Genomic DNA, 27,334 nt, shown 5'->3' on the forward strand with positions numbered 1-27,334 from the left:
TATCCAAGCCTGAAGGAAGACGGCTCAGCTTTCGATCAGAAGGACTTCGCAGCTTGCGTGAAGGCTGTACACCCGGTGGCCACCCTTATCGGGAACGACACAGATCTAACCAAGTACCAGCCGGGCTACAACGCGGAGAATCAGAGGATTCCAACCCCTCGCTATGAAGCCCTCACCTTGATCCCGCCGGCTCGTCACCACACTTTCGCCCCGGAGATTGACCCGGCCGGGTTAATTGACGAGGAAGCCCAATTCGAAGTTCTCAGTGGCATCGACTGGAAGTCATCAACTTTCCAGGTCTTGGGATCAGCCGGAGGAGAGGATAGGAACGAGCCGGAGACTTCAACTCAGCAAGCATCATAACTCGGCTGGCGGTTTACCAAACATGCTCCACCCTTTTAGACTTGATGAGTTTTGTAATAGAGTAGGTACAACAGTTTATCTCTGCCGTGCCATCGTGCACGTATTGAATGCTAAAGTCTTTTGAAGTTGTCTCTTTGATATTTCTCCGGGTCATAATCAATCCTTTGTTTTTTTCTTAACCTCAAAGAGGTGCCTTTAATTATCCTGCATAAAAGGGCAAATCACAAGTCTCGAGACGGCTTACCGTCCTGAGAATCATAAGTTTTAGATAACCCGGAATATGAATCAAAAAGGACTTGTCTTCAATGATATCCTGAATACAACCGGAAGAACATACTTAACGGCCTACAAGCATACTTCCAGTTTAGATAACCCGGATGAGAAAGTTGGTACCACAACTCCGGTTTACCTGCCTTATAACACCCATTGCGTTTAGCAATACTGTAAACCAAAGTTAAGCCGGCAAAGTGAAACCCGGCTGTACACACCTTGACATAATCAAAGAAAACTTGTGATAAAGCAGAAAAACTTAGGGGCTTTCGGTTCGAATACGACCAGAGACCCGGCCCAAAGGGGTTAAGCTAAGATTCGGATACGATCACATAGCCCCCAGTGGGTGTGGCGATGCCAATCAAGAGGGTACCGACAGCTATGTTCTCTTTGGTTCGAATACGACCCATGTTTGAATAGGAAGCCCCCAAGTGATTTTAAGAATTGTTTAACGACGCTGATTCAAATACGATCCACGTCGGTTCTCAGAGGGGTTAAACGATGATTCAAATATGACCAAAGGTAACCTCCCAATGAGCTCGGCACTTTGCCAATCAAATGGGTATCGACAGCTATGTTCTCTTTGGTTCGAATACGACCCATGTTTGAACAGGAAGCCCCCAAGTGACCTTATAGCTTACGGCTAAATTCAAATACGATCATAAGCCAGATCCTCCTTTAAATCATCATGTAATCTTGCAATGAAAACAACACGTGCATATTTGGAGGAGAAAAAAGGACAGAGGTCCTGCTTTATTGCTTATCATAATATATACATGGCTGAGAGAAATATGTACACCACGAGAGCCGGTGGCTCAAGTGTAGTAAGGCCGAAGCTGAGCTATGTTCCACGGCCGACGGGTCTCTTCCTCCGACTTACGTGAATCTTTGTGCTCCCGAATGTCAATGAGGTAATATGACCCGTTGTGCAAGTTCTTGCTGACCACAAAGGGCCCTTCCCAAGGCGGGGATAACTTGTGTGCGTCTGTTTGATCCTGGATGAGCCGGAGCACGAGATCGCCTTCCTGGAAGACCCGGGATTTAACCCGGCGGCTATGATAATGGCGCAGGTCTTGTTGGTAAATCGCTGAACGGGCTGCTGCCACATCACGCTGTTCGTCCAACAAGTCAAGAGCATCTTGGCGCGCCTGTTCATTATCCGTCTCAACATAAGCCGTCACTTGAGGTGAATCATGACGGATGTCACTGGGGAGGACGGCCTCTGCCCCATAAACCATGAAGAAAGGCGTGAAGCCTGTATCTGTTAGGAGTAGTGTTGATGCTCCATAACACGGAGGGCAACTCCTCCACCCAACAACCCGGCGTCCGTTGCAAAAGGACCAAAAGCCGGGGCTTCATACCCTTCAAAATCTCCTGATTAGCTCTCTCAGCTTGACCATTGGATTGAGGATGAGCAACTGAGGAGACATCAAGTCGGATATGCTCTCATTGACAAAACTCTTCCATGGCGCCTTTAGATAGATTGGTGCCATTGTCAGTTATAATGCTGTGTGGAAAACCAAAATGAAAAATCACCTTTTTCATAAATTGAACTGCCGTGGCCGCATCACACTTGCTAACTGGCTCAGCTTCCACCCACTTGGTAAATTTGTCAACCGCCACCAATAGGTGAGTCTTCTTATCTTTGGATCGTTTGAAAGGCCCAACCATATCAAGCCCCCAAACCGCAAAGGGCCAAGTAATTGGGATCATCCTCAACTCCTGAGCCGGCACATGAGCCCGTCGCGAAAACCTCTGGCAACCATCACATTTACTGACCAAGTCCTCTGCATCAGCATGAGCCGTCAGCCAATAAAAACCATGACGAAAAGCCTTGGCCACAAGGGACTTTGAGCCGGCGTGATGGCCACAATCCCCTTCATGAATTTCACGCAAGATTTCTTGCCCTTCCTCAGGGGAAACACAACGCTGAAACGCCCCTGTAACACTGCGATGATGCAGCTCGCCATCGATAACAATCATTGACTTAGTTCGCCGGGTTATTTGCCTGGACAAAGTTTCATCCTCAGGCAACTCGCCCCGGGTCATGTAAGCCAGATACGGCATTGTCCAGTCTGGTATGACGTGGAGAGCCGGCACCAGTCGCGCCTTCGGGTCAGGGACAGCCAAGTCTTCCTCTGTAGGCAGCTTAATAGAAGGATTATATAGGACATCCAGGAAAGTATTAGGCGGTACCGGCTTTCGCTGAGAGCCTAGCCGGCTTAGGGCATCAGCCGCCTCGTTCTTCCTGCGATTAATGTGCTCCACTTGGTAGCCCTGAAAGTGCCCAGCAATGGCATCAACTTCGCGGCGATAAGCCGCCATGAGAGGGTCTTTAGAGTCCCACTTGCCTGATACTTGTTGAGCCACCAAGTCTGAGTCACCAAAACACCTTACCCGGCTCAGGCTCATCTCCTTAGCCATCCGAAGACCGTGGAGCAAGGCCTCGTACTCAGCCGCATTGTTAGTGCAAGGAAACATCAACTGTAATACATAATGGAACTTGTCACCTTTAGGGGAAGCCAATACAACTCCAGCCCCCGAGCCCTCCAACTGCCTGGACCCATCAAAGTGGATAGTCCAATATGTGTTATCTGGCTTCTGCTCGGGCACTTGTGACTCTGTCCAGTCATTGATGAAATCCACCAAGGCCTGAGATTTAACAGCAGTGCGTGGCACGTACTTGAGACCATGAGGTCCAAGCTCTATAGCCCACTTAGCTACTCTCCCTGTGGCCTCTCTGTTTTGAATGATATCACCAAGAGGGGCAGAACTGACCACAGTGATGGGATGACCCTGAAAATAATGCTTGAGTTTCCGGCTTGCCATGAACACACCATAAACAAGCTTCTGCCAATGCGGATATCGCTGCTTGGACTCAATGAGCACTTCGCTGACATAATAAACCGGCCGCTGAACCGGATGCTCCTTGCCCTCCTCCTTGCGCTCCACCACCATAGCCACACTGACGGCTCGTGTGTTCGCCGCCACATACAGTAACAAGGGCTCCTTATCAACCGGAGCAGCAAGGACTGGGGGCTCTGCCAGCTGCTTTTTCAAATCCTCGAAGGCAGTATTAGCCGCATCATTCCAGACAAAGTTATCTGTTTTCTTCATCAACTGATATAATGGCATGGCTTTCTCACCCAAACGGCTTATAAACCGGCTTAAAGCAGCGATGCGACCTGCCAAACGCTGAACGTCATTTATACACACCGGCTTAGCCAGGGAGGTGATGGCCTTGATCTTCTCCGGGTTAGCTTCAATGCCTCTGTCAGAAACCAAAAAACCCAAGAGCTTGCCTGCAGGAACACCAAAAACACACTTGGCCGGGTTAAGCATCATCTTGTAGATCCGGAGGTTATCAAAGGTCTCCCTTAAATCATCTATCAGGGTTTCCTCTTTTATGGACTTAACCACAATATCGTCCACATAGGCATGAACATTGCGCCCAATCTGTTTATGAAGACAGTTCTGTACACAACGCTGGTAAGTCGCCTGTGCACACTTGAGTCCAAAGGGCATAGATACATAGCAGAAGGCTCCAAAGGGAGTGATGAACGCCGTCTTCTCCTGGTCCTTAACTGCCATCTTAATCTGATGATATCCAGAATAAGCATCCAAGAAACTTAAGCGTGCACAACCTGCCGTGGCATCAATGATTTGATCAATACGGGGGAGGGCAAAAGGATCAGCCGGACACGCCTTGTTTAAGTCCGTGTAGTCCACACACATCCGCCAGGTGCCGTTCTTCTTGAGTACGAGCACCGGGTTAGCCAACCACTCTGGGTGAAAGACTTCAACAATAAACCTGGCCGGCAAGAGCCGGGCCACCTCTTCACCAATGGCTTTCCGCCTCTCTTCATTAAACCGCCGAAGGAACTGCCTGACCGGCTTAAATTTTGGATCAACATTGAGAGTGTGCTTAGCGAGCTCTCTAGGTACACCTGGCATGTCAGAAGGTTTCCATGCGAAGATGTCCCTATTCTCACGGATGAACTCGATGAGCGCGCCTTCCTATTTTGGATCCAGATTGGCACTGATGCTAAATTGCTGAGATGAGTCTCCTGGAACGAAATCAACAAGTTTAGTCTCATCAGCTGACTTAAATTTCATCGCCGGCTCATTCTCCGTAGTCGGCTTCTTCAGAGAGGTCATATCGGTTGAGTCAACGTTGTCTTTGTAAAACTTCAACTCCTCTGTTGCACAAACAGATTCTGCATAAGCTGCATCGCCTTCCTCACACTCCAGAGCCACTTTCCGGCTGCCGTGAACCGTAATGGTCCCATTATGACCCGGCATCTTGAGCTGTAAGTATACATAACTCGGCGTGCCATGAACTTGGCGTAAGCTGGCCGTCCAAATATAGCATGGTATGGACTTCTTATCTTGACCACCTCAAAGGTCAATTTCTCCACCCTGTAGTTGTTCTCATCTCCAAAGGCCACTTCCAACTCAATCTTGCCGACTGGATAGGCCGACTTACCAGGTACCACCCCGTGAAAAATAGTGTTGGACTGGCTGAGGTTCTTATCAATCAACCCCATACGACGGAACGTCTCATAATAGAGGATGTTGATGCTGCTGCCTCCATCCATGAGCACCTTAGTGAACTTATATCCTCCCACCTGAGGAGCCACCACCAGGGCCAAGTGACCCGGATTATCCACCCGTGGAGGGTGATCCTCCCTGCTCCACACTATAGGCTGCTCAGACCACCGCAAGTAGCGTGGAACCGCCGGCTCAACAGCATTCACAGCCCTCTTGTGAAGCTTCTGATCTCGCTTGCACAAACTAGTGGTAAACACATGATACTGTCCATCGCTAAGCTGCTTTGGATTGGTCTGATAACCCCCCTGCTGCTGTTGATGACCCTGGCCAGACTGTTGATTAAAGCCCCCTTGACCGTTCTGAGGACCGGAATTTGAGCCGCCGCCCGGGCCATGAAAGCCGCCGGCGCCTGAGCCGCCGCCCGGGCCATTGTAATTCTTAAAGGCCTTCATGATTGCACAATCCTTCCACAGATGAGTCGCTGGCTTCTCTCTAGAGCCATGCCTTGGACAAGGTTCATTCAATAGCTGCTCCAGCGTCGGACCTGACCCGCCGCCTCGGGGAGGGGGCCTCCCCTTACGTCGCTGGTTATTACCTTGTGAGCTGGCGTTGGCTACAAACTCTAGGCTGCCATCGGCCTTGCGCTTGCCTCCTCCTTGGTTCCCCGGGTTAAACTGAGGACCCTTGCCATTGCCGTTCTTCTTTCCCTTCCATGTCCTTTCATCATCTGAAGGGGGATCCTTGGTACCATCAGAATCGGCGTACTTGACAAGAGCCGCCATTAGTGTACCCATATCACTGCAGTCGCGCTTAAGCCGCCCGAGTTTCATCTTCAGGGGCACAAAACGACAATTCTGTTCCAGCATTAAGACTGCAGAGCCGGCATCCATCTTATCTGACGAATGTATGATCTCCTTGACCCGGCGAACCCAATGCGTCGTGGATTCACCCTCCTGCTGCTTACAGTTAGCCAAATCCACAATTGACATTGACTGCCTGCAGGTATCCTTGAAGTTTTGGATGAACCGGGCTTTCAGCTCAGCCCAAGACCCGATGGAGTTCGGTGGTAGCCCTTTCAACCAAGTGCGGGCAGTCCCATCCAACATCATGGTAAAGTACTTGGCCATTGCCGCCTCACTGACCTCCAGTAGTTCCATGGCCATCTCGTAACTCTTGATCCAGGCTGCGGGTTGTAAGTCAGCTGTGTAATTAGGCACCTTCCTGGGGCCCTTGAAGTCCTTAGGTAGACGTTCGTTACGGATAGCTGGCACTAAACAAGGGACACCCCCAGTCCTGGTAGGGATGCCCACGTCGACGGAAGTCGTCGGATAAGCCGGGGGGGGGGGGGTCTGGTAAGCCGTCAATTGAGGCACTTGCTCCGCCTCTTGCCGCGCTCTGTCCTGATCTGCTGCATGAAAGGCTCCATTATGAGCCGGGCCATGGCCAGGAGGCGGGTCATGGTGTCGGACGTTACTTGAGCCGGTCGCTGAGATCATGTGCCTGCTGTAGCTCGGGCTCGGACGGGGGGTCGAGTGGATCCTATCCCGGCTGTAGGAGTACGCCTCTTGCTGCGCCAGTGCCGTCTGAAGGAGTTCCCTGACCCGGCAGGTTTCAATAGCCGTCGGAGAGTCGCCGTCAACTGGGAGAGCCGCCAACCGTGCTGCCGCAGCGACCATGTTCTCCAGCGGGTTATTATAATGACCCGGGGGTATTGCCACGTATTGAGGCGGGGCAGGGGGCACCTGGGGAGGCCCCATCACTCGTGGCTGAATAGGGGTTGCAGACCCGGGCACTATGACCCCTGGCGGGTTACTAGACCCTGCACCTGGCGTGTTGAAGAGGTTGCGTGGATCGTAAACCGGAGGGAGTCGAGATTGGGTCTTTTGACGCCTCCTTCTCATGACCTCATTGGACACGTTCTGATCCATCGTGAGTTGGAAGGACTGCGCCTGGATCAGCTGAGTTTGGGCATCGAGAGCCGCCCTCTTTGCAGCCATCCTGATCCCTTCCGCTGCAAGCTCCTCCTTAGCTTTCACTAGATCCAATTTTAACTGTGCCACCTCCGCATCATGCTGAGCTTGATCCGCCGGGTCAACCGTGGCGGTTAACAGGGCCGTCATCTTGTCCGTGAGATCCATCAGCACCTGGGCCGGAGAAGGCACCGGGTTTCCCGCTCTAGCAGCGGGATTCTGAACAGGCTGCGCGCCAGCCATAAAGACTCCAACCTGATGCGGCGGCTCAAACGGGTCCGGAATACTGTCACCATCGGAACAACCCATGAGCCTGCCATCTTGAAGTTGATACAACGAGTTTGACTCATCGGTGGCCGACTCGCCGTCAGAGCCGGCGGCTGCCTCATCACCAGACCCAGATAGATCAGAGGGCCCTCCATGGATACATCCCACAAACGCGTGCCTTAAGGCAGGCCGGGCCCGGGCGGGTCGTGCACGCTGAGCCGTCTCGATGAGATCGGCGCAGAGATCCGGCTCAGGGCCCGGCTCACCAATCTTGCCAATGAAAACATGAATTCCGCCGAAGGGGACCCGGTACCCGTACTCAATTGAGCCGGCGTCGGGGCCCCATTTTGCATCGTCGATGTAGAGCTTGCCGCGACGACTCTTGGTCATCCGGCCCACAACGTATCCCTTGAGCCCTTCGAAGCTGCCCTTCAAGAACTCAAATCCACCGTGCGCTGGCCCCACGGTGGGCGCCAACTGTCGTGGAATTGTCGCGGCAGATGTCCTTGAGTTAGGACTTAGTCGTGGAGGGTTTATACTGGTTCGGCCCCTTACGGTGAAGGTAAAAGCCTACGTCCAGTTTGATGTGGTATTGATTAGGGTTTCGATAACCAGGGAGCTAAACTGCTATGCCCGGCTCTCGATGAGATTGTTGTCGCCCTTAAACTACTGCCGGGTCGTCCCTTTATATAGGGAGGCTGACGCCCTGCAGCTCTCAGAGTCCCGGCTGGCTCATAAGAGTGTCCGGCTCGGACTCTCAACTATTCTTGCCTTACACTACAAGTTCTACCATAATAATGATTGTAACTACGGGCCTTAAGCCATATCCAGGTCTTAAGCCCATCTTTGGCCCACTGTCTTTAAGCTTGGCGCCGGGCTTCTGGCAATGACCATATGAGTAACCCGGCCCCTCCTGGCGGGTGACTCTAAGGTCTATATCCTCAACAGTAACATCGTCGTACATGACAACTATCGCACACACTATTCTGTGGTGCAACGTTTACGATGCATACTTCATCAGAAACAGTTCATGGTTGCGAATCATGTACGATAAGGCAACTAACACAAACATTTAGTTTGCCCGCACCATTTGTGATATTGTCTGACATCGCACACGCTTTGCAAATGGCAACCGTGTGCATGCCTGCACACATTTACTCTCTGTAAACCGTCTCAGATTATGGTACATATCGCAAACATTTGTGTTTTACCAACCGTGTGTGCCGTAACAACCTGGAGAGCGTAATTTCACCGTAATTTAATTGCTGCTTTCCAAATTGTACCGGATTTGGATTTGAATTTGAATGTATGCTACAGCTTTGTTCATATCCATCAAGTTCAAACAACCAATGCATTATTCTATTCATAGGTACATATGTTCAAGAATTACATAAGAACCAAATAAAGCATGATGAACCATAGTTGTATACTTGTACAATTAAAGACGGTAAAGAAAGAGGCGAAATATATTCTCGTTGCTGAACAAGGTGTAACGCCCACGATGCGGCTATATCTCCCACGTGTCGAGGCACGACTTAGAGGCATAACCGCATAGTGGTTTTGTCGCAAGAAGGGTCATCTTCACACAATCCCATGTAATGAACAAGAATGGGATAAAGAGTTGGCTTACAATCACCACTTCACACAATACATAAATATTATTCATACATCATCCAAAATACAAACATATAGACCGACTACGGTCAAAACCCAGATGAAAATAAGATAACCCCAAATGCTAGATCCCCGATCGTCCCAACTGGGCTCCACTACTGATCATCAGGAAAAGACACATAGTAACGACCACGTTCCTCGTCGAACTCCCACTTGAGATCGACGCCATCATCTGCACTGGCATCGTCGGCACCTGCAACTGTTTTGGTAGAATCTGTGAGTCACGAGGACTTAGCAATCTCACACCCGCGAGATCAAGACTATTTAAGCTTGTAGGAAAGGAAGGTGTAGTGAGGTGGAGCTGCAGCGGCAAAAGCATATATGGTGGCTAACTTGCGCAAATGAGAGCGAGAAGAGAAGCAACGGAACGGTCGTCATCTAGCAATGACCAAGAAGTGATCCTGAACTCCTACTTCATACATAACTCATACCGTGTTCACTTCCCGGACTCCGCCGAGAAGAGACCATCACGGCAACACACGCAGTTGATGTATTTTAACTGGGTCAAGTGACAAGTTCTCTACAACCGGACATTAACAAATTCCCATCTGCCTCATAACCGCGGGCACGGCTTTCGAAAGATAATACCCTGCAGGGGTGTCCCAACTTAGCCCATCATAAGCTCTCACGGTCAACGAAGGATAAACCTTCTCCCGGAAAGACACGATCAGTCTCGGAATCCCGGTTTACAAGACATTTTGACAATGGTAAAACAAGACCAGCAAAGCCGCCCGAATGTGCTGACAAATCCCGATAGGAGCTGCACATATCTCGTTCTCAGGGCACACCGGATAAGTCAAGCTACGAGTAAAACCAGACCTCGAGTTTCCCCGAGGTGGCCCCACAGGCTGCTCGGTTAGGACCAACACTCGAAGGAGCACTGGCCCGGGGGGGGGGGGGTTAAAATAAGATGACCCTCGGGCTCGCGAAAACCCGGGGGAAAAGGCTTAGGTGGCAAATGGTAAAACCAAGGTTGGGCCTTGCTGGAGGAGTTTTATTCAAGGAGAGAATAGTCAAAACTTCTACGTCAGGAGACCTCACCAGAGCGACGAAGGGACTGAGGAGTAAAAAGAATCCTACTCTCTGATATATATAATCCTAAGACTCAAAACATTTTTGTTCTAGACTCAACAACGCCAGCGATTCGATCAAGCAGGGGGCTCCTAAGTCGGGGATGGCTCTGATTACCAACTTGTAACGCCCACGATGCGGCTATATCTCCCACGTGTCGAGGCACGACTTAGAGGCATAACCGCATAGTGGTTTTGTCCCAAGAAGGGTCATCTTCACACAATCCCATGTAATGAACAAGAATGGGATAAAGAGTTGGCTTACAATCGCCACTTCACACAATACATAAATATTATTCATACATCATCCAAAATACAAACATATAGACCGACTACGGTCAAAATCCAGATGAAAATAAGATAACCCCAAATGCTAGATCCCCGATCGTCCCAACTGGGCTCCACTACTGATCATCAGGAAAAGACACATAGTAACGACCACGTTCCTTGTCGAACTCTCACTTGAGATCGACGCCATCATCTGCACTGGCATCGTCGGCACTTGCAACTGTTTTGGTAGAATCTGTGAGTCACGAGGACTCAGCAATCTCACACCCGCGAGATCAAGACTATTTAAGCTTGTAGGAAAGGAAGGTGTAGTGAGGTGGAGTTGCAGCGGCAAAAGCATATATGGTGGCTAACTTGCGCAAATGAGAGCGAGAAGAGAAGCAACGGAATGGTCGTCATCTAGCAATGACCAAGAAGTGATCCTGAACTCCTACTTACGTCATACATAACTCAGACCGTGTTCACTTCCCGGACTCCGCCGAGAAGAGACCATCACGGCAACACACGCAGTTGATGTATTTTAACTGGGTCAAGTGACAAGTTCTCTACAACCGGACATTAACAAATTCCCATCTGCCTCATAACCGCGGGCACGGCTTTCGAAAGATAATACCCTGCAGGGGTGTCCCAACTTAGCCCATCATAAGCTCTCACGGTCAACGAAGGATAAACCTTCTCCCGGAAAGACCCGATCAGTCTCGGAATCCCGGTTTACAAGACATTTCGACAATGGTAAAACAAGACCAGCAAAGCCGCCCGAATGTGCTGACAAATCCCGATAGGAGCTGCACATATCTCGTTCTCAGGGCACACCGGATAAGTCAATCTACGAGTAAAACCAGACCTCGAGTTTCCCCGAGGTGGCCTCGCAGGCTGCTCGGTTCGGACCAACACTCGAAGGAGCACTGGCCCGGGGGGGGGGGGGTTAAAATAAGATGACCCTCGGGCTCGCGAAAACCCGGGGGAAAAGGCTTAGGTGGCAAATGGTAAAACCAAGGTTGGGCCTTGCTGGAGGAGTTTTATTCAAGGCGAACTATCAAGGGGGTCCCATAAATCACCCGACCGCGTAAGGAACGCAAACTCAAGGAACATAATCCCGGTATAACAGTAACTAGGGCGGCAAGAGTGGAACAAAACACCAGGCATAAGGCCGAGCCTTCCATCCTTTACCAAAATATATAGATGCATTAATTAAATAAGAAATATTGTGATATCCCAACATATCCATGTTCCGACATGGAACAAACTTCAACTTCACCTGCAACTAGCAACGCTATAAGAAGGACTGAGCAAAAGCGATAACTTAGCCAAACAACGGTTTGCTAGGAAGGATGGTTAGAGGCTGACATGGCAATATGGGAGACATGATATAGCAAGTGATAGGTAGCGTAGCATGGCAATAGAGCGAGCAACTAGCAAAGCAAAGATAGAAGTGATTTCGAGGGGTGGTCATCTTGCCTGCAAGGTTCTCAGAGTTGTCGAAAGCTTGATCCTCGTAAGCGTACTCAACAGGTTCCTCGTTCACGAACTCGTCTCCCGGCTCTACCCAAGACAAGAACACAAGCAAACGGAACCACAATCAATCACGAGAAATGCACAAGCAACATGATGCAAAACATGTATGATATGCGAGATATGATATGCGATGCATATGCGTGCTCCGGAAGGAAAATGATGAACAAGGCAGTAACTTGGAAAACCAAGCATACCACTGGAAAGATGAGATGATTTCAGTTGAAATCGATATAAAGATCACCGGAATCGGATGCACGGTTTGCAAATGGCAAGCAAAACAAGAATGACACGAATCTGCGATTAACAACATGATGGCACTTAAAATGCAACAAGCAACAATGCTACAGCACTCCAACATAGCAACAAAGCATATGACAGTAATCTACAGGAGATGCTTGACAAAAGATGAACACTGGGCTACGGCTAGTTCACAACATATCAAGCTCAAACAAGCATGGCAAAAGTGCAAAAGATAACAGGTTCACAGACTTGGTGAAAAACTGGACATGGTAGAAAACAGCATCAGGTAGCAATGTTCAGAGCACGAAATCAACATGCTACAGGAACTTAACATAGCAAAACAAGGCATGGAAGTGTTCTACTAAATGCACATGACAAAAGTCCCTTACTGACCATAAGACAAAAAGGACAAGATGATATGATGGCAAGCATGTAAACATAGCAAGTTTCGTTATCAGGTTTCAGACTTGGCAGAAAACAGAGCATGGCAGAAATAACAATATGAGGACATGTTGGTGAGCTTGATGCACTCACTACAGAGCAATGCATGACAAACCAAGCACACCTACAGCAAGATGGAATGTTTATGAAGCTATCCATGGCAAGAACAAAAGCATAGCATGTATGGGTTAACTACAATAAACTTGGCAAAATTGCATATCATGTTAAGAATCTGCCAGAAATATTTTATAGCAAAAGTAGAGCAAGATTGAGTCATGCTATGGCACTCCATAATTGCAAACAACTGCAGCAATGGATCAATTACAACTATAGCTACAAAACATACTTACTGAACATCTCCAAAATATGCATGGATCTCTCTGTAGCATCAAGTTTACATGGCCACAAAATAACAGCAGACAAAGACTTAGAGAAATCACTAAGTCCCTGAAATCAGAAATATTACGGGGCCTACTTTGCATGCTTGTGATAGTCACCGCAGAGATCACAAAAATATATGGCATACACCCTTGGAAAGATGGTATGGCATACTTCAAAACACATGTAGAGCTCATGCTCATAAGATGCACCGATTAAATGATACAAAAATGACAAATCTCCAAGTTCTGTTAAGAACCAGAGAATAACAGCAACTAGCCCTCTTCCAACAGAGATTTGGGCATCAAGATGACCTCTAATGAACATGGTGCAATTGAACGAAATGTAGAACATCACGAGGCGAACAATTTAACATATTACACGTGCGAATCGGAGCTACATGCAAGGAGTTATGGCATCTAGAAACAGAGGCATATGCTGTGAAAAATCAGTGACTTAGAAAAAAAGGGGTTCGGCGGCGGTGGAGGCGGCGGCGGCGACACGTGGCGCGTGCCGATTCACCGAGCGGCGCGGCGGACGTGTCCGGCGCGGGCGGACTTTGTCCGGCGGCGCGAGGTGGGCGGAGGTAGGGTTGGACTGAGTTCGTTTTTCGGGAGGGTCACATATTTATAGGTAGAGGGAGCTAGGAGGCTCCAAATGAGGTGCGGTTTTCGCCCACACGATCGTGATCGAACGACCTAGAGCATGGAAGAGAGTTTGGTGGGTTTGGGCTGGTTTTTAGGGGGGTTTTTGCTGGACACTCAAATGGACATTGCGGATGCCCGGTTAACCGTTGGAGTACCAAACGACCTCCAAATGGAACGAAACTTGACCGGTAGTCTCCGGCTGGTATATTAAGGACACTTGACAAGCCTCGGTCCATTCCGAGAAAGTTTGACACCCGCACACGAAAGAAAATAAGAGGGGTGCACCGGAGGAGATAGGAGCGCCGGATTGCAAAACGGACAACGGGGAAAATGCTCGGATGCAAGAGACGAACACGTATGCAAATGCAATGCACATGATGACATGATATGAAAAAGCAGGACATGACAAAATGCAAAATGAAAGACAAAACCCGACCACGGAGGAAATAACATAGCACATAGCCGAAAATGGCGAGAGTCGGTGTTACAAATATGGCAAGTTACATGCGGGGTGTTACAACACTCCACCACTACGAGAGGATCTCGTCCCGAGATCTAGGGCTGAAAGAACTCCGGATATTCGGAACGGAGATGGTCCTCGCGTTCCCAGGTGGCTTCCCGGTCGGAATGGTGCGACCACTTCACTTTCAGGAATTTGATTGACTTGTTGCGAGTCTTGCGCTCAGTTTCTTCAAGAATAGCAACGGGGTGCTCATGATAAGACAAATCTCCTTGGAGGTCAATCTCTTCGAAGTTGATAGTGCGCTCAGGCGTCTTGAAGCACTTGCGGAGCTGTGACACGTGGAACACGTCGTGCACGTTCGCGAAGTTGGAAGGAAGCTCAAGTTGATAGGCGAGGTCGCCTCTTTTGCCAATGATCTTGAAAGGACCCACGTAACTAGGGGCAAGCTTCCCTTTGATACCGAAGTGACGAGTGCCTTTCATTGGAGAGACGCGGAGGTAGACATGGTCTCCCATCTCGAAAGCCAAATCACGATGCTTACTATCATAGTAACTCTTCTGGCGCGATTGCGCGGCTTTGAGATTATGACGGATGACTTTACACATCTCGTCAGCTTCAGTGATTAAGTCATTGCCAAGAAGTTGGCGTTCACCAGTCTCTGACCAATTGAGAGGAGTACGACACTTTCTGCCATAGAGAATCTCGAATGGGGCCTTGCCCGAACTCGCTTGGAAGCTGTTGTTGTAGGAGAATTCAGCATATGGAAGACAATCTTCCCATTTCATGCCAAAGGAAATGACACAAGCCCTGAGCATATCTTCAAGAATTTGATTGACTCGCTCGACTTGGCCACTAGTTTGAGGATGGAAAGCTGTGCTGAAGCGAATGTTTGTGCCCATGGCCTTCTGAAAGGAGTCCCAGAACTTAGAGGTGAAGATGCTTCCACGATCTGAAGAAATCAATTGTGGAATGCCGTGCAAGGAGACAATTCTGGAGGTGTAAAGCTCTGCCAGCTGAGCTGCTGTGATGGATTCTTTGATTGGAAGGAAATGAGCCACTTTAGAGAGCTTGTCAATGACAACGAAGATAGCATCATTTCCGCGCTTGGACTTTGGAAAACCAGTCATGAAGTCCATTTCGATGTGATCAAACTTCCATTCTGGGATAGCAAGAGGTTGGAGGAGACCAGCTGGTCGTTGGTGTTCTGCTTTCACTCTTCGACAGACATCACATTCATTCACGAATTGAGAAATTTCTCGCTTCATTCGAGTCCACCAATACGACTGCTTGAGGTCATGATACATCTTCGTACTTCCAGGATGAATGGAAAGGAGAGAATTGTGCGCCTCGTTCATAATGACTTTCCTTAGATCACCTTTAGGAACCACAATCCGGTCCTCGAAGAATAAAGTGTCTCTGTCATCAATGCGATAGCACTTGTATTTGGAAAGACCCTTGTCGATACCTCGTTTCACCTTCTTCACCATGGCATCAAGGAGTTGTGCCTCACGAATTTGATCTTCCAAAGTAGGAGAGACTATGAGGTTGGCAAGAAAGCCTTGAGGAACAACTTGGAGATTCAGCTTGCGGAAAGCTTCACAAAGGTCCGGTTGGGAAGGGTTGAGGATTAAGCTATTGCAATAAGCCTTCCTGCTTAAAGCATCTGCAATGACATTTGCCTTGCCTGGAGTATATTCGATACTCGGATTGTACTCTTGAATTATTTCGACCCATCGAGTCTGCCTGAGGTTGAGGTTGGGCTGAGTGAAGATGTACTTGAGACTCTTGTGATCGGTGAAAATGTCCACTTGTCTTCCCAACAAGAGATGTCTCCACGTTATCAATGCATGGACAACTGCCGCCAACTCAAGATCGTGAGTGGGGTAGTTCTTCTCGTGGGCTTCAACTGACGAGAGGTATAGGCCAAAACTTTCTTCTCTTGCATTAACACAGCACCGAGACCTTGGAGAGAAGCATCACAGAAAACTTCAAACGGCTTGGATTCATCAGGAGGAGTCAAGACAGGAGCTGTGACTAGTTTCTCTTTGAGAGTGTTAAAAGCAACGTCACACTCAGGAGACCAGAAATACTTCACATGCTTCTGGAGGAGGTTGGAAAGAGGCTTTGCAATCTTGGAGAAATTCTCAACGAATCTTCGGCAATAGCTTGCAAGACCAAGAAAACTGCGGAGCTGCTTGACATTTTGAGGAGGTTCCCAATTCACAATTGCGGACACCTTCTCGGGGTTAACAGCGATGCCCTTGGCAGAGATGATGTGACCAAGGAAAAGAACTTCATCGAGCCAAAATTCACATTTGGAGAACTTTGCATAGAATTGATACTCTCTGAGCTTGTCGAGCACCAATCGCAAATGTTTGGCATGATCCTGCTTATTCTTGGAGAAGACCAAGATATCATCGAGATACACCAGGACGAATTCATTGGTATAGGGGTTGAAGATGAAATTCATCATCCGAGAGAACACTGGAGGGGCATTGACAAGGCCGAAAGACACGACAGTATATTCATAAGAACCAAAGCTTGTTCTGAATGCTGTCTTGGGAATATCTTCTTCACGAATGCGAATCTGATGATAACCCATACGAAGGTCAAGCTTCGAGAATACTTTAGCCCCTTTGAGTTGCTCAAATAGCTCATTGATGTTGGGAAGTGGATACTTGTTCTTGATTGTCTTCTTGTTCAATGGACGGTAGTCGACACAAAGTCGGTCTGTGCCATCCTTCTTCTTGACAAAAAGAACACCACAACCCCATGGAGAAGAACTCGGTCTGATCAAACCCAGACGCTCTTGTTCATCGAGCTGTTTCTTCAATTCCTTTAGCTTGTTGGGTCCAAGCTTGTATGGACGCTTGCAAACGGGTTCAGTACCAGGCTCTAGTTCGATAACGAACTCAACTGGCCGATGAGGAGGCATACCCGGAAGCTCTTCTGGAAAGACATCTTGATACTCACAAAGCGACTGGAATTTGAGAGATGGCATTCAATTCACCCTTCTCATTGAGAGAGAAAAACCGAATGGTTTCATCATGACCGGCAAAAATAATCACATCCTCAGAAGAGTGTGTCAATTGAATTTCCCTGGCAGCACAATCGAGTTGAGCCTTGTGCTTAGAAAGCCAGTCCATCCCGAGAATAAGATCAATATCCGAGTCACCAAGAACAATTGGAGAAGACTGAAATTTATAGTTTCCCATCTTGATGGAAACATTCGGAACGATAGAGCTTGCATTCATGAATTTACCCGGAGAGACAACTGATAACGGTCTAGGCAAATCTTGATAAACCAACTCATGCTTAAATGCAAATGGTCTTGACATGAAACAAAGCGATGCACCAGTATCAAAAAGAACTTTTGCAGGAATATCATTAACAGGAAGATTACCCATTATCACATCAGTAGATTCCTCTGCTTGAGCTGCATTCATCATGTTCACCTTTGCAGACTTTGGGTTATGCTTGACCACTGCATTGCTGGAAGATCTGACAGGAGGAGGAGGAAGGCGCCTTTGGTTGAAGCACTTGTTAGCATAGTGACCTTTCTGCTGACATTTGTTGCAAGTCACCTCTGAGAGTGGACGGTGATAAGGAGCATTGGACTTTGGAGCTTGATTCTGAGACTTGTTCTGATAGCCAGAGTTGGAAGAGTTGGAAGAACCATGGCCACCTTTGTTCTTCTGCTGGTAAGGCTGACGAAACGGAGGAGGAGGAGGCAACCAGAACTTCTGTTGCTTAGCTGTCACAAGTGAGGAAGAAGAAGACTGAACTGCGTCTCTGACTCTCTTCTTAGAAGCCTCACACTTGAGCTGAGCAACCTCTTGCTTCAGTGCCATATTGTAGAATTGATCAAACTGAGTAGGCTCAACAAGAATGAGAGCTAACTGCAGATCCTCTTTAAGGCCACCTCTGAAGTGGTAGATCATGCTCTTTTCATCAGGAACGTCTTGTTTAGCAAAGCGAGCAAGTTTCTGAAACTGGATGTTGTATTGATACACAGACATGTTGCCTTCCTTGAGATTGCGGAACTCCTCACGCTTGCTCTCAACAACACTTTGTGGAATGTGGTGCGCTTTGAAGTCCCGACAGAAGTCAGTCCAAGTGATCACACGACCTCCTCTGGAATCTTTGTATTGCTGAAACCAATCCGCAGCTTGGTCCTTGAGCTGGAAAGAAGCGAACTTGACAAAGTCCTCAGGCCTGACATTGCTACATTCAAAATGCTTGTTGATGTCCACGAGCCAATCATCGGCATCCATGGCCTCGGCACAGTAGCTGAAAGACTTGGGCTGATTTGCGAGAAACTAGTTGAGAGTGGCAAAGTGAAGTTGATTGTTGCCTTGACCTTGATTGCCTTGCCCCTGAGTACGTTCTTGCAAGAGTTGCAGAATCATCTGAGCATTAGCGTTGGTGGCTGCCATGATAGCTTGCCATGCCTCCGGAGGTGGAGGTGGTGGCGGAGGGTTCGCTTGACTCCCTTCATTGCGATCCAGATTCTGACGCGTTGGCAGAGCCATCCTGAAGAGGGTGACATCCGTTAGCATCTTGATAGACAAATAGATAAGTAGAATCAACGGATAGAAATTGCAACATATAGTCTTCACAATAGACATTCGAACGAAGATGAACGAATGAATTCCGTAGTAAATCATCACACTTCCATAAGTTGAGAAGCCACTTAGAAAAGATATGGAATCAACATATGAATTCGAAGCAACTCGAATACCACAATTCAAAACAAAACAAAGTATTGGCTTGCAGAATAAGCCGGAACAAACATATGATAGATATTTCGTCCGAAGTTTTCGTGGTGGGGCCCACACGGGCTCAATCGTACAGCACCATCATGTACAAGGCTGTGCACATGACATACGAAGCGTCCCCGAGTCGGCATAGCCATGGACTCTTTAAGACACTACGAGACCACTGTAAAATCAACCGTGTACAGGCGGACCACTAGACGTCGAACCCCAATCTCATATCATGCGTCTGTCGGAAACATATCCTAAGGCTACTTGAATTCCCACTTATAAACTCCCGAAACTTTCTGGTTATGCAATCTGGTGTTGGGGATACAGGGGACACAAAATATATCACACAAACTAGCAATCCCTAGATCCAGCTGTATCCATCCGTCAACACATAACCAAGAAACCTTCGGAAATCGTTTACCTCAACCTTCGAAAAACATCCGTTATACAAGTTATGGAAATACTCCCGAACTCCCGCCCCAGTACTGGGTGGCGTCGAGGTGATCTCACCAACAACTGCATAAAAGAGATTTCGATGTCGGCGAAACTCAGGTATTCCAGAACTGCAACGATAAAATTGTGACGACAACACCTCGGAGCTCAACTCCCCGGGACACTGCCACAACCCCTAAATGTCAGGAGGCACCAAGAACAATGTTCTCGTCACAAAACCATCGGAACGATTCCAAGATACCCGCGTGATCCTAAATTTTTTTAGTGAAATTTGAGGAGAGAATAGTCAAAACTTCTACGTCAGGAGACCTCACCAGAGCGACGAAGGGACTGAGGAGTAAAAAGAATCCTACTCTCTGATATATATAATCCTAAGACTCAAAACATTTTTGTTCTAGACTCAACAACGCCAGCGATTCGATCAAGCAGGGGGCTCCTAAGTCGGGGATGGCTCTGATTACCAACTTGTAACGCCCACGATGCGGCTATATCTCCCACGTGTCGAGGCACGACTTAGAGGCATAACCGCATAGTGGTTTTGTCCCAAGAAGGGTCATCTTCACACAATCCCATGTAATGAACAAGAATGGGATAAAGAGTTGGCTTACAATCGCCACTTCACACAATACATAAATATTATTCATACATCATCCAAAATACAAACATATAGACCGACTACGGTCAAAATCCAGATGAAAATAAGATAACCCCAAATGCTAGATCCCCGATCGTCCCAACTGGGCTCCACTACTGATCATCAGGAAAAGACACATAGTAACGACCACGTTCCTTGTCGAACTCTCACTTGAGATCGACGCCATCATCTGCACTGGCATCGTCGGCACTTGCAACTGTTTTGGTAGAATCTGTGAGTCACGAGGACTCAGCAATCTCACACCCGCGAGATCAAGACTATTTAAGCTTGTAGGAAAGGAAGGTGTAGTGAGGTGGAGTTGCAGCGGCAAAAGCATATATGGTGGCTAACTTGCGCAAATGAGAGCGAGAAGAGAAGCAACGGAATGGTCGTCATCTAGCAATGACCAAGAAGTGATCCTGAACTCCTACTTACGTCATACATAACTCAGACCGTGTTCACTTCCCGGACTCCGCCGAGAAGAGACCATCACGGCAACACACGCAGTTGATGTATTTTAACTGGGTCAAGTGACAAGTTCTCTACAACCGGACATTAACAAATTCCCATCTGCCTCATAACCGCGGGCACGGCTTTCGAAAGATAATACCCTGCAGGGGTGTCCCAACTTAGCCCATCATAAGCTCTCACGGTCAACGAAGGATAAACCTTCTCCCGGAAAGACCCGATCAGTCTCGGAATCCCGGTTTACAAGACATTTCGACAATGGTAAAACAAGACCAGCAAAGCCGCCCGAATGTGCTGACAAATCCCGATAGGAGCTGCACATATCTCGTTCTCAGGGCACACCGGATAAGTCAATCTACGAGTAAAACCAGACCTCGAGTTTCCCCGAGGTGGCCTCGCAGGCTGCTCGGTTCGGACCAACACTCGAAGGAGCACTGGCCCGGGGGGGGGGGGGGTTAAAATAAGATGACCCTCGGGCTCGCGAAAACCCGGGGGAAAAGGCTTAGGTGGCAAATGGTAAAACCAAGGTTGGGCCTTGCTGGAGGAGTTTTATTCAAGGCGAACTATCAAGGGGGTCCCATAAATCACCCGACCGCGTAAGGAACGCAAACTCAAGGAACATAATCCCGGTATAACAGTAACTAGGGCGGCAAGAGTGGAACAAAACACCAGGCATAAGGCCGAGCCTTCCATCCTTTACCAAAATATATAGATGCATTAATTAAATAAGAAATATTGTGATATCCCAACATATCCATGTTCCGACATGGAACAAACTTCAACTTCACCTGCAACTAGCAACGCTATAAGAAGGGCTGAGCAAAAGCGATAACTTAGCCAAACAACGGTTTGCTAGGAAGGATGGTTAGAGGCTGACATGGCAATATGGGAGACATGATATAGCAAGTGATAGGTAGCGTAGCATGGCAATAGAGCGAGCAACTAGCAAAGCAAAGATAGAAGTGATTTCGAGGGGTGGTCATCTTGCCTGCAAGGTTCTCAGAGTTGTCGAAAGCTTGATCCTCGTAAGCGTACTCAACAGGTTCCTCGTTCACGAACTCGTCTCCCGGCTCTACCCAAGACAAGAACACAAGCAAACGGAACCACAATCAATCACGAGAAATGCACAAGCAACATGATGCAAAACATGTATGATATGCGAGATATGATATGCGATGCATATGCGTGCTCCGGAAGGAAAATGATGAACAAGGCAGTAACTTGGAAAACCAAGCATACCACTGGAAAGATGAGATGATTTCAGTTGAAATCGATATAAAGATCACCGGAATCGGATGCACGGTTTGCAAATGGCAAGCAAAACAAGAATGACACGAATCTGCGATTAACAACATGATGGCACTTAAAATGCAACAAGCAACAATGCTACAGCACTCCAACATAGCAACAAAGCATATGACAGTAATCTACAGGAGATGCTTGACAAAAGATGAACACTGGGCTACGGCTAGTTCACAACATATCAAGCTCAAACAAGCATGGCAAAAGTGCAAAAGATAACAGGTTCACAGACTTGGTGAAAAACTGGACATGGCAGAAAACAGCATCAGGTAGCAATGTTCAGAGCACGAAATCAACATGCTACAGGAACTTAACATAGCAAAACAAGGCATGGAAGTGTTCTACTAAATGCACATGACAAAAGTCCCTTACTGACCATAAGACAAAAAGGACAAGATGATATGATGGCAAGCATGTAAACATAGCAAGTTTCGTTATCAGGTTTCAGACTTGGCAGAAAACAGAGCATGGCAGAAATAACAATATGAGGACATGTTGGTGAGCTTGATGCACTCACTACAGAGCAATGCATGACAAACCAAGCACACCTACAGCAAGATGGAATGTTTATGAAGCTATCCATGGCAAGAACAAAAGCATAGCATGTATGGGTTAACTACAATAAACTTGGCAAAATTGCATATCATGTTAAGAATCTGCCAGAAATATTTTATAGCAAAAGTAGAGCAAGATTGAGTCATGCTATGGCACTCCATAATTGCAAACAACTGCAGCAATGGATCAATTACAACTATAGCTACAAAACATACTTACTGAACATCTCCAAAATATGCATGGATCTCTCTGTAGCATCAAGTTTACATGGCCACAAAATAACAGCAGACAAAGACTTAGAGAAATCACTAAGTCCCTGAAATCAGAAATATTACGGGGCCTACTTTGCATGCTTGTGATAGTCACCGCAGAGATCAAAAAAATATATGGCATACACCCTTGGAAAGATGGTATGGCATACTTCAAAACACATGTAGAGCTCATGCTCATAAGATGCACCGATTAAATGATACAAAAATGACAAATCTCCAAGTTCTGTTAAGAACCAGAGAATAACAGCAACTAGCCCTCTTCCAACAGAGATTTGGGCATCAATATGACCTCTAATGAACATGGTGCAATTTCACGAAATGTAGAGCATCACGAGACGAACAATTTCACATATTACACGCGCAAATCAGAGCTACATGCAAGGAGTTATGGCATCACGAACCAAGGCATATGCTGTGAAAAATCAGTGACTTGGAGAAAAAAAGGGGTTCGGGGTCAACCGCTACAGTAGCAGATCTGGATCGGGCCGAAGTCTGGAGCTCGAGCTCGGCCTCGATGGCCCTCGCCGGCGGGAGGAAGAGGAGGCGGCGAGGTCGGCGGGGCCGGCGCCGGAGGAGGGGGAGGCCGGCCGGGGCTCCGGTGGAGGGGGCGCGGCCTGTCGTGGAATTGTCACGGCAGATGTCCTCGAGCTAGGACTTAGTCGTGGAGCCATCGCAGCTAGGAAGCTTGAAGGGGTTAATGCGGGGCAAGGAACACGAGGGTTTATACTGGTTCGGCCCCTTACGGTGAAGGTAAAAGCCTACGTCTAGTTTGAGGTGGTATTGATTAGGGTTATGATTACCAGGGAGCTAAACTGCTATGCCCGGTTCTCGATGAGATTGTTCTCGTCCCTAAACCGCTGCTGGGTCGTCCCCTTATATAAGGAGGCTGACGCCCAGCAGTTCTCAGAGTCCCGGCCGGCTCATAAGAGTGTCCGGCTCGGACTCTCGACTACTCTTGCCTTACACTACAAGCTCTACCATAATAATGATTGTAACTATGGGCCTTAAGCCATATCCGGGTCTTAAGCCCATCTTTGGCCCACCGTCTTTAAGCTCGGCGCCAGGCTTCTGGCAATGACCATATGAGTAACCCGGCCCCTCCTGGCGGGTGACTCTAAGGTCTATATCTTCAACATTAGGCCCCAGATTGATTTGAGCCGGCCGATGTCAATCTTTCATTCCTTCGACAGAAAACCTCCGGCTTACAATTGTGTGAAGGTCATAACCCGGCGTGACGTCATCCTCCGGACTCCGGATAATCCGCCATGACGTCATCTTCCATTAAACCCATTTTTTATTCCGCCAGATCCGCAACGGATCTTTACCTTTACTGTCATCCCGAAAATCGAGGCGTTTCGTGGGGAGATAACCACGCCGTGGTCTCCTTGATTCTCGCGCGCACTTATGAGCTCGCCCTTATAAATAGGCCGGCCCGACGGGCCTTTCTCACTCTCCTTCCTCTGTCGTCTCCTTCCTCTCACTGTCCCGTGCTGCTCGAGCTCCGCCGCTGTCGCCGCCGCGGGTCTTCTCGTCGTCACCAGCTCAGGCCGCTGCATCACCCTGATCTGACCAGAGAAACGCGACGACCTCCGCGACTCTCCAGCCCCTGTAAGTCCTGCTTGTCCTGTAGAATAGATCTGCCGTAGGGTTCGTCCGCGTTCTTCGTGTTCGTCGCCATCTCCCACAAGCTCCGGTAGTTTTCTTTTTACTGCTCCTTTTTGATCGTAGCCCGTATGGAACCACTACGGTAGATGTTTTAGCACCCATTTCAAACACAGATAGACTTATGTTTACTGCATAAAGGCCTCATTCGAGCTCAAGAACTCCCCTGCATCTGCTTTTAGGTCTAGAAATTTTCTTTTTACCCGACCATTTTAATCCAAAATATTTACCGTAAAGTGTGAAACCTGTTTTCACCACACTTAGTAAAAAACTGCCCCCATTGAGCCATGGCGGTTTACATTTCCGGCTTAAAGAAACCACGCGCCGTAGAACCTTTCTGATTTAAAGGAGACCATGCACCATAGAATTTTCCGGCTCATCTGTGATAAGGCCGTAGACAATCGAATTACTCTCAATACTTCAGGCGGCTTAAATAGCCTAGTGCACTTAGATATATGTCATTAGTCCCCTCCGTAAGCCGCCACTTAATACTGAATTACAACTTTCCTCCGGCTTATACTTAAACCAGACGTTTCCTTTTATCATAGGCTGCCGACTTTCTCCCAAAGCTCCTAAAGCTTCTATCACTTGCAATTGGATGAGGTCCAATGTCACCAACGAAACGCTAGCAGAGTTTGTCAAGCCAGGCCACCTGCCAAAGAAGGATGTCATGTCCTACCGTGCCCCTGACCCGTCAGAAGAGAGACCACAGCCAAAGGACGGGGAGGTGATCATTTTTGCGGATCACATGAGCCGGGGCTTCGCACCGCCCGGCTCAAAGTTTTTCCGAGACGTTCTGAATTTCTTCGATCTGCGGCCTCAGGACATAGGACCCAACTCAGTGTCCAATATCTGCAACTTCCAAGTGTTCTGCGAGGTTTACCTTGGAGAAGAACCTAGTCTGCTGCTCTTCAGAGAGCTTTTTTACTTGAATCGCCAGAACGAGTGCGCCAACGGGCCAAGTTTGGAGCTAGGCGGCATCTCCATTCAGAGACGGAGAGACTGTCTTTTCCCTTATGCCGAGCCGCCGAGTCACCCAAAGGGCTGGAACATGACTTGGTTCTATTGTCAATACACGTCACCGGCTGATGAAAGTCCGCTGCCCGGCTTTCGCCCATCGCGTCTGGAGTCAACACACCCACTGTCAGACAAGCTGACTCAAGCGGAGCGCCAGCCTCTGCTCCCCACCATAAACAAGATCAAGGCTCTCCTGGGCAATGGTCTCAACAGAATCGATTTGGTCCGGGTCTGGATCTCCAGGCGGGTGATCCCATTGAGCCGCCGCCCCGGCTTAATGTGCGAGTACACGGGCCGAAAGGATGACCCTCAGAGACACAGCCGCAACGATCTTCCTGAAGATGTTGCAGAGGAGATGACCAAGGCTCTTTTAAATGAGAGCCTGGCAGAATGCGGAAGGACCGGGTTAGCCCCCTTCTGCAAGACCAACCCAGCCCCAGCGGTAAGCCGCCAATCTAAACATCTTATCTTCTTCTGTATATAACCTTCATCTGAATCGTTTTAAGAAATCATCATTGTATTTTTCAGGCTGACGACAAGTTCTGGCGGGTCAAATATGACCATGAAGCGGCCAAGAAGGCCAGAAAGGCGAAGAAAGCTGCCAAAAAAGCCGCTCCCCATAAGAAGGGAAGTAGGCCAACCGCTTCGGAGCTGATGCAACTAAGCGACAGCTCCGAGTCAGAGGTAACCCCTGAACCTGTAAGCTCTTTGTTATGTTTTATTGTTTATTTCTGTCCGCCTTACCAACACTTGTTCATCAACAGGATGACACCGGAGCCAATAACCCGGTGGTTGAAGAGGTAATGTCACTTTCCTCCGACTCGGAGCCCTTGCCAAGGCTGAAAGTCCGAAGGGTAACCCGGAAAGTAAGCTTTTCACATCTTTTAGCTTATCAAGATCCTCAATTTATTTTGAAGCGATAGGTTCATGAGAGCCGGCGTCACACCCGGACCAACAAGGACACCGACCTCTCCTCCGGGTTACCTGACGCATCGAGGAAGCGCCGAACTGAGGTTATTTCCCACTTGTACCCTTTTCATCCGTTGGCGGGTGTTATACGTCAGCCACTCAATTCTTCTGACTCAAATTATCAGGAGACCTCCCCCTCTTCGGGCGACTCTATGCAGTCGAGTCTTCCGGCTTTCAAGACCGCACCCGGGTAATGATAACCATCTCATGTTATTCTTGTCTTTACTTACCCTTTTGTGCTTAACGTTTCTGTCCTTTCAGTGCCCAAGCCAAGCTCACCAAGAGGGCGAAGAAGGCCAAGCCAGTCGAAGAGCCGGAGTTGCCTGAGCCGGAGGCAGCAGATCAAGAACCGCCAGCTGCCTCCGCTCCCGAAGCCGCTGCTCCAACCAACAAGGCAGCTGCAGAAGCTTCTGCTAACCCGGAGGCCTCCGGCTCGGCTCAACCAGCAAATGATCCGGACGTGGTAATCACCCGGACGGAATTTGTTGAGCCGGGGAGACCTACCGCACTAGCCAAGTGCTCCACCAAGGGGGAGTTGCTCCAGCCCCGCCGGGTGAACCTGGACCTCTCCGACTACGCCAACCTGAGTATTGGAGAGCTCGTCTCTGGCTACATCAGCCAAGTGCACAAGAGCCGGGACGCAGAGGTTGCCATGGTGAACCAGATCCAGCAGAAATCTGAGGTATCATTCTGCTGTCCTCTTACTTACTGCATAGTTACCTTTACCATGCTAGCCCCCAAGTCGACGACTTAGGATTGAATATGTTGTAGACTTAGGTTCCGGCTTACTCAATTGAACCGACAGTTTGTAGATAGATACGTTCAATATGCATTAGCCCCCAAGTGCCAAGTGTCTTTGCTTGGAAAATGCTTGGGACTTTAAATTTGTATAGTAACCGCTCCTGTCATACCTCGGAAATTTATGCAGGCTGCTGGCAAGAAGCTTGAGGCTGACCTCGCTGATCTCAAGAACCGGCTGAAGATGCAAGAGATGGAGACCCGGAAGGCGAATGCCAGCATCGCCGTGCAAGAGAAGCTGAAAACGGAGTTTGATGCTGAACGGAAGGCATGGGCCGAAGAGAAGGCCGCATTGGTGAAC

Source organism: Aegilops tauschii, chromosome 3 (genome assembly GCF_002575655.3).
Source record: "Aegilops tauschii subsp. strangulata cultivar AL8/78 chromosome 3, Aet v6.0, whole genome shotgun sequence".
In the NCBI taxonomy this organism is placed as follows: domain Eukaryota; kingdom Viridiplantae; phylum Streptophyta; class Magnoliopsida; order Poales; family Poaceae; genus Aegilops; species Aegilops tauschii.